This window comes from Manis javanica, chromosome 6 (genome assembly GCF_040802235.1).
Source record: "Manis javanica isolate MJ-LG chromosome 6, MJ_LKY, whole genome shotgun sequence".
In the NCBI taxonomy this organism is placed as follows: Eukaryota; Metazoa; Chordata; class Mammalia; order Pholidota; family Manidae; genus Manis; species Manis javanica.
Window position 1 is genome coordinate 89422238 of NC_133161.1, and position 8893 is coordinate 89431130.

The following is an 8893-nucleotide window of genomic DNA, read 5'->3' on the forward strand; positions in this document are numbered from 1 at the left end:
TCCTGGCTCAGGCCAGGAAGGGACAAGAGAGCCCGGGGTGGCGCGTTGTCTAGGGGATTTATAGGCAGTTGTGCATTTGGGGGAACATGATAAAGGGTTTAGAGGTGTGGGCTTCTTTAAAGTGGTCTTAGAATGTACGTCCATGATGAGACATTAAGTCTCTTAGCATGCTAAAGTGAATCTTACACATGATTATAAATGATTAGCCTAATAAAAACATGGGCTATGCTGAGATACTTTATCTGGGGAATATTAACTGATCTTATTGAAGAATGACTCGAGTTTAATGTTTAACATGGAGTTTTGGTAGGGGGTTTCCTCACATGTTGTTACACTGCTTTGACTGTAATTATCTTGCCTTGCTTTTTCCAGGGGCCTTCACCCTACTCTGACTACACTCACGGTTCCAGTTTCAAGATCTTACTGGCTTCCCCAGTATCTTGGAAGTTCTTGGAGAGCTGGCATGATGTCCTACTGGCCTGTATGGTAAGATGGTTTTAACACCAGGTACCAGTAAATAAGGGAGAAAGGAATTTAGCACAATAGGATTTCAAAACCAATGTAGAACCACTGTGTATGGTACTCCAGGTCTTCCTTTTTTTTCCTTCTTTTTTCAAATTTGTTTCTGCACTTTCTCCTGGCAGCCAGTTCCCGGAGCCCCAGGGTAGTGATCTCCTTACTGACTTCCTCATCTTTTCTTGTATACTCCTTAGTCCATTTTCCTAACTTTTTACTCCCATTCCATTGAGGGTTTTCATGTGGGCACCTGGGGTGGGTTGTAGATAGTAGTGCTATTTGGTTTGGACTTCATATTCACCAAGATTTGAATAAGACTCTAAAGTTATTTTCAGATGAGACCTACACTGACAGATCAGAGTGGTGTTCACTTGGCAACTTTATTTAATAACTTAAAAAATCTAAAATAGGCTGCAATTTAGTAACCCAGTCTTGTCATGTCTCCATTTTTTTCATTGTTTGAAGGCCTCAGAAATTGGCTTTGGCCTGGGCCTTTCTTAACTTGCGAGAAGCTTAACTTTGTGTTTTCTCTCTTCTGCCCCTCCTCACTTTCTCTCTGCTTCTTGTTTACACCCACCAGGGGACTGCATGGTTGTTTCTCCTCAGGAAGCCTTTAGAGTTAGAACTTGAACTTTAAGAAATTCTCTTCCTTGGCCGTGTGCCACTGCTGTTTAAAGATGGAGACCACTCAAGGTGAGAAGAATAGTATCTGGTCAGTTGTCAGATCTGGCTAAAACAAAGCAGGAGTGAGCTGCTGCTGTTACATTCGGTGATATTTACCCCAGCACTCTTCTGCCAGTCATCCGAGCCCAAAGGAGCTCCTGCTTTCCTGAGAAGAAACTGGTAGAGGCTGGCAGAGCAAGTGAGAGCTGATTGGGCAACCAAGTAGTTGTGAATTTTTTTGATTCCGGAAAAACAAGAGTGTTTAAACAATAGCATCTTATTGAAGGCACAACTGTTCAGAATCTGGGAAGAGTGTTTAGATGACTGTATCACATTGACTACAACACTGGTCATTTTCTGATTTGTTCTTCAAATCTGAAGAAAGAGCCAGAAATTTGGGGCACAGCATGTTCCATTCACCAGCAGGGCATTTATGGAAAATAATACTTGTAATGCAAAGTTGGCTTATCCAAGATGGTATTATTTAGCCCTATCTGTGGTGGTATAATTATGGCTAAGTTACCTGTATAATTTGTTACTGTTTCACTTTCTCTTTGCTGTTTATAAAATTTGTACTAGGTTATGATATTTTGGATTTAAGGATATGCCAAAGGTCAGAAGGAAGCTGTGTTTAGGGAAATCATATCATTGGCTAACTATAACATTCTTTGTGTTTCTCAATGATAATACAAAGTTCCAGTCATTTTATTTGGAAGATGAGATTTGTAACTCATTTTCAACCAATATTTGTCTTTTTTCCTTAAAAGATAGTGCTCAGTACCAATGAGTTCAAAATCTGAGTTTTGCGTATAAACACAATTCTTTCCTTTTCACTGATGAATTCAACAATCATCTTAGAAACATCTAAAAATCATTCTAAACTTACTATGTTGTGCAATAGATTGGCTCAATGGACCCAGTAAATTATCTCAAAATAATTGAACTGAGGTCTTTTAAAAGTAATATTTAATTTTTTAAATTAATTTTAGATTTACAGAAAAGTTGCAAAGTACAAAGAGTTCCTATATACACTTCACCCAGTGTCCCCTACTCCTATCTAATATCTCCTATAACCAAGATACTTTTGTCAAAACAAAGAAATCAATGGTGGTTTAGTACTATTAACGAAGGTACAGAATTTTTCAAACTTCACAAATATCTTTTCACAGCTTCAGGATCCAGTCCAGAACCCCATATTTAATCTAATGAGATCTCTTTTCAAGGAGTGGTCAAGAGTAGAGGGAAATGAATAAGACAAAGTTGTTTTCCATTCTGTTGAAAACTGAACATGTAACGGAGTGCAGAGAGCATCAAGTCAGAAAAAAAAACTAATGACACTTAACCTGACTGCCTAGAGGGAGAGCCACCCAGTCTTTTCTTGTGTAAATTACCCGAGGCTTCTGAGAAATGCGCCTACCCTAAGTTAGATAACTAGAAGTGGGCAACAGCCTGGGAACGCCTGGGGATGTAACCCGTGATAAGTCACATAGACATGCTTGGGTAAGCAAGAGATAACAATTGAAGCGGGCAGGCAACTGGCACGTTCCCTAAAAAGGTTACAATGTTTCCCATTGGTTACAATATAGAGTGTGTTTTAAACCTATTAGTTGTAGAACTGCGTGGGCTTTGATGTAACTGCTGTGAAGATCCTATATATTCAATACCCAAAGTTGCTTCGGGGTCGGCAGCTCGGACTTGGCTGCGTGTCAGGGGAGGTGCTGTCGACCCCAGCTTGCTGGCTGAATAAAGACTTTGCTTGGATTTTCATCTCCGTGTCCGTGTGTCTTGTTCTCTGGGAAACCCCGGAGTCCTAGACCCTAACATTTGGGGGCTCGTCCGGGATCCGTGCGGCTTCCCTGAGAACAAAGGACGGCTGGAGGCAAGGTCTAATTGTCCGGAGGGGGCAGTGTAATTCGAGGGTCGCCCCCTCATGTCTGCATAAATCCATTATAAAGCGGGAGTCGCCATCCCATGTATGGTCTCGGATTAGTGACCCTGAGTGAGAGAGTCCGGGTTGGTAGTCCCGGCCCCCGGGTTAGTGACCCTGGGTGAAGTCCAGGTGACTAATCCTGGCCCTAGGGTCTGAGTGACTCGGCCTTAGGAAAGCAAGTCCGATCGGCAGGAACCTGGCGCCCGAGGAGGAAAGGATCGAGCTCGTCACCCTGAGGCAGTCCGAGTGGATGCCTTTCGGGAGAATCACGAGAGTTTTTGAGGATCCTGAAAGTGGTGAGGGTGGTGCGCACCAGAGTGAAAGAAGGACCGGTCCAAATGAGTGCGATCAGATGTGGTGTGTGTGCTTGGTGTTATCATTGATTGTTTTATTGTGTTTTGGTTTCGGTTTATTTATTTTTTTTGCGCTTCTCATTTTAAGTTTCCTTGTTCTAAGGTTCTCCTGCTCTCTCCGTTCCTCCTTTCTGCCACTACATCATTCCCCGCGGGCATGGGTCGGGCAATTAAGAGCCATTAGGGCTCCCGCCGCTAGAAGACTCCCGTGACAGGATAAGGGGGTCACAGCCGCGAATCCCAGATAAATTCGCGTCCCCCGCGGAAGAAAAACTGTGCAACGACAGGCACCCGTGCACAAGCACATACAACAGTCATCTTGTTTGAAGTGGCATCTTCATCCTTCGCCTTTGTCTCCCTCATATTCTTTTTCTTCTTCTTTTTCACTATGGGTCAGACTCAGGCTACTCCTAAGAGTCTGATCCTTTCCCATTTCCCGGAGGTCAAGGAACAGGCCTTAAATATGAGCCTTGGCATCAAGAAGGGTAAGCTCGACACCTTTTGCTCAGTCGTGACCTTCCTTTGGAGTAGGCTGGCCGACCCAGGGGTCTCTTTCCCTGGACCTTATTGGCAAAGTCAAAACCATTATCTCCCGACCAGACCCTGAGGGCCACCCTGACCAACTCCCCTATATCTTGGTCTGGGAAAATCTAGCCAAGAACCCTCCATCCTGGCTGAGGCCCTTTTTGGTGGGGAAACCTCATACTGACCCACTAAAGACCTCCGTCCTAGTTGCTCAGGAAAAATTAAAGCCCTCTGATCGCACGGCCAGAAATCCTGTGCACCCGAGTGCACCGCCTGTCCTCCCTGACAGTTCTCCTCTCTACCCCCTTCTGCCAATTGAGCAGCCACCCCCGTATGCGGAGGAGAGGGGTGAAGCTGCCAGGAGGATAGAAAATGAGGCTGGGGAACCCAGCGGGAACCAGGCGGCCGCAGCTTCCCCAGACTCTTCAGCAGAGGGAGGCAGGAGGCTGGAAAGAGCTTCCCCACACTCCCCCGCCCTGGCCCCACGCTGGGCACCAGGTAGAACAGGAGGAATGCAGTTAAGGCCTCGGGGGGCCAGGGAACAAGAAGGGGAGGCTCCCTCCTCCACCTCAGACGGAGCAGTGCCAGTTCTGCCTATGCGTGCCGTCGGTACAGGCATCGCTCAACAATATCAATACTGGCCCTTTTCATCTAGTGACCTCTATAATTGGAGGACTCAGAACCCTCCCTTCTCAGAGGACCCCAAGTGTCTTACAGGTCTAGTGGAGTCCATTATGTTTACCCATCGTCCCACATGGGACGACTGCCAGCAATTGCTCCGCACTCTCTTCACGACAGAAGAGCAAGAATGTATCCTCAATGAGGCCAGGAAAAATGTCCTCAGAGAGAATGGAAGACCCACTACCCTCCAGCCCATCATCGATGAGGCATTCCCACTTATGCACCCGTATTGGGACTTCGGGACTGCAGAAGGTAGGGAGCATCTCCGGGTCTACCGCCAGACTCTGATGACCGGTCTCCGGGCGGCCGCCAGACAGCCCACTAACCTGGCTAAGGTAAAAACTATTGTTCAGGGGGAAATGGAAAGCCCAGCCGCGTATCTGGAAAGGCTGTTTGACGCTTACAGGCAGTATACCGCCATAAACCCAGAAGCAGAGGAACATAGATCAGCTGTAGTCCTCTCATTCATCAACCAGGCAGCCCCCGATATCCGGAGAAAACTCCACAAGCGGCAGGACCTGGGGGAGATCTGTATTAGAGAACTGCTGCAGCAGGCGGAGAAGGTCTTCAATGCTAGGGAAACTCTGGAGGATAGAGAAGAAAGGCTGAGGAAAGAGAAATGGGTAATGCAGGAGAAAAATAGGAAGGAAGACAGAGAATTTCAGAAGAGGGAGAACAAGAAGCAGAGGGGGGAGATGGCCAGGATATTCCTGGCCGGGGTGAAGGAGGGCCCTAGGCCACCTCGAGGAACAGGACCCTACCAATCCCGACTAGGACCAGATCAATGCGCCCTGTGTAAGAGATATGGACATTGGAAGAGGGAGTGCCCCCAAAGGAGGGAACAAGGAAGAGGGAACCCTGTTAAGACCCTGCACCTAGGAGAGGAGGATTGACGGGGACAGGGCTCGGCACCCCTCCCCAAGTCCTGGGTAACCCTGTGCGTGGACGGGACTCCCATTGGGTTCATGGTAGATACTGGGGTACAATATTCAGTTCTTAACCAGGCCCACAGTCCCCTGAACCCAGGACGCACAAGTATAGTCCAGGGAGCGACAGGGTCCAAGAAATGTGCCTGGACCACTAGCAGAAAAGTGGACCTAGGAAGGCATCAGGTCTCTCATTTCTGGTCGTACCTGAGAGCCCCGCACCATTGTTAGGTAGAGACTTACTAACCAAGGTTGGGGCACGCATTCATTTTGAACCCGAAGGGATAAAAATCATGGACAAAGAAGGGCAGCCCCTACAACCAGCGCATGTGTTAACTCTGTCCCTGGCCAACGAACATCGTCTGTTTCAGGCGGATCAAGAAAAGGGGGGCCGGGGAGAAATGGACTCTTGGTTACAGAGGTTCCCTTCCACATGGGCCGAGACCGGAGGAATTGGTCTCGCTAAACACCTATCCCCGGTCGTTGTTCAACTCAAAGCCACGGCTCTACCCATCCGGGTCCGGCAATATCCAATGCCGGAAGAGGCTGGGAAAGGGATAGCACCCCATATCCATAGACTGTTGGAGACAGGAATCCTTAAAACCTGCCAATCTGCATGGGATACGCCCCTGCTTCCAGTGAGGAAGCCTGGCAGTAGAGATTACAGACCAGTGCAGGACTTGCGGAAAGTCAATGAGAGGGTAGAAGACATCCATCCCACAGTGCCCAACCCTTACACCCTACTCAGCCACCTGCCACCCACGCATGTGTGGTATACTACTATGGACCTGAAAGATGCCTTCTTTAGTATCCCACTCTCTGAAGTTAGTCAGCCTTTGCCTTTGAGTGGCAAGAGCCGGGGTGGGGGGGGGGGAGAAAAGGGCAGCTTACCTGGACTAGACTACCACAGGGCTTCAAGAACTCTCCCACCTTATTCAATGAAGCCTTAAGCCAGGACCTGGAGCCCTTTCACATGAGCCACCCCCGTGTGACACTGCTGCAGTATGTGGATGACCTGTTGCTGACCACGGAAACCCGTGAAGAGTGCGAAGAAGCCACGGGGAACTTGCTGGCTGAACTGGGCAAACTGGGATATCGAGCCAGTGCCAAGAAAGCTCACATCTGTCAGAGGTCAGTAGTCTACTTGGGGTACAAAATATCTAATGGGGCCAGGTGGCTAACGCAGGCTATGAAACAAACTATCCTGACTATCCCCGTCCCTTCCTCACCCCAGGGAGTGAGAGAATTTCTTGGCTCAGCCGGGTTTTGCAGGCTCTGGATTCCGGGGTACGCAGAAATAGCCCGACCGCTATATGAAGTGACCATAGAAGGGCCGGGCTGGCAATGGACTCAGGAACAACAAGAGGCTTTTGACAGACTAAAAGAAGCTCTCCTCCGGGCCCCTGCCCTATCTCTGCCAGACCCAGAAAAACCCTTTATCCTGTTTATAGATGAAAAGAAGGGAGTGGCTAAAGGAGTCCTGGCTCAGCAGCTGGGCCCATGGAAAAGACCTGTGGCCTATTTGTCCAAGCGGCTAGACCCAGTGGCCTCCGGGTAGCCACCTTGTCTGCGTATCCTAGCAGCTATTGCTCTACTGGTAAAGGAGGCAGACAAGCTGACTTTTGGCCAGAACCTGAGAGTAACAGCCCCACATACCGTAGAGGGGATCCTCAAGCATCCTCCAGGAAAATGATGACGAACGCAAGACTCACCCACTACCAAGGGCTCCTACTAGATTCTCCATGAATCGCCTTCTCTGATCCGGTAACCCTAAATCCTGCCACCCTTCTGCCGGATCCAGATCTGACGACCCCCATCCATGACTGTAGAGACATCCTTTCCGAAATTATCCACGTGCGAGCAGACCTGAAAGACACACCGTTACCAAACTGTGAGCTAAATTGGTATACGGATGGGAGCAGCTTTGTGCAGGAGGGGGTCAGGAGAGCAGGGGCAGCAGTAGTAACCCACAAAGGGGAAGTTGTCTGGAGCGCAGCTCTGCCCCCTGGCACCTCAGCACAGAAGCCGGAACTTATTGCTCTTGCTGAGGCTCTGGAAAGAGCAGAAGGCAAGCGGGCCAACATTTACACAGATAGCAGATATGCCTTTGGCACTGTCCATGTTCACGGTGCCATCTACCAAGAAAGAGGATTCCGTTCCGCGGAAGGGAAGGGACTGAGGAATCTGCAAGAAGTCCAAAGACTACTAGCTGCTGTCGAAAAACCCAAAGTGGTAGCAGTTATACATGTACCGGGCCACCAATCAAAGAAGACACCTGAGGCCATCGGCAACAGCCATGCTGATGCGGAAGCTAAGAGGGCAGCCCTCTCGGACTCCCTTGTACTTGCAGCCCTCGAAATACCCATACCTGAACTGCCCGCCTTGCCACCCAAACCTGAGTATTCCCCCCAGGATCTTGAGTGGATTAAGAAACAAGTCTCGGGGAAAGTGTTTGGGGAGGGAAATTGGAGTAGGGACCAAGAAGGTAGGTTGATCCTGCCAGAAGCATTGGGGCAGTACATGCTTGCTAATCTGCATCAGTCCACCCATCTAGGCTGGAAAAAGCTGCTCAGCCTTTTCCAGTCCGTGCAGTTGGTGTTTCCCCACCAGAATGAGGCAGCTCGTCAGATCACGAAAGAATGCAGTAGCTGTGCAATGCTAAAACCAGCCCCAAGAGGGCTGCACCCTGCAGGTACCCGGGAAAGGGGGAGGGCTCCAGGGAGGAATTGGGAAATAGACTTCACCGAAATAAAACCGGGGAAGTATGGATACAAGTATTTGCTGGTTATGGTAGATACTTTCTCTGGGTGGGTGGAGGCCTTTCCAACCAAGCATGAGACTAGCCAGGTAGTAGCAAAAAGATTAATTGAGGAAATTATCCCCAGATATGGGGTCCCTGAAGCAATAGGTTCCGATAATGGCCTGGCTTTCATTAGCAAAATCCTGCAAGGACTAGCCCTAGCTTTGGGAGTAGATTGGAAGTTACATTGTGCTTATAACCCACAAAGCTCTGGGCAGGTAGAAAGAATGAATCGGACCCTGAAGGAGACCCTTTCTAAATTGGTATTGGAGACTGGCGGGGACTGGGTGACCCTCCTTCCCTTAGCCATCTTCCGCGCTCAGAACTCCCCCTATGTACATAGTTTAACTCCATTTGAGATCATGTACGGGGCCCCTCCACCCATAACCTGGCGAGTGCAGCTTCCCGGTGCAGAGGACCCATCCCCTGACTATCTGAATGTGTTGCAAGCTCTTGCTAAAGTGCAGCAGGAAATCTGGCCACTGATCAGAGCATATTA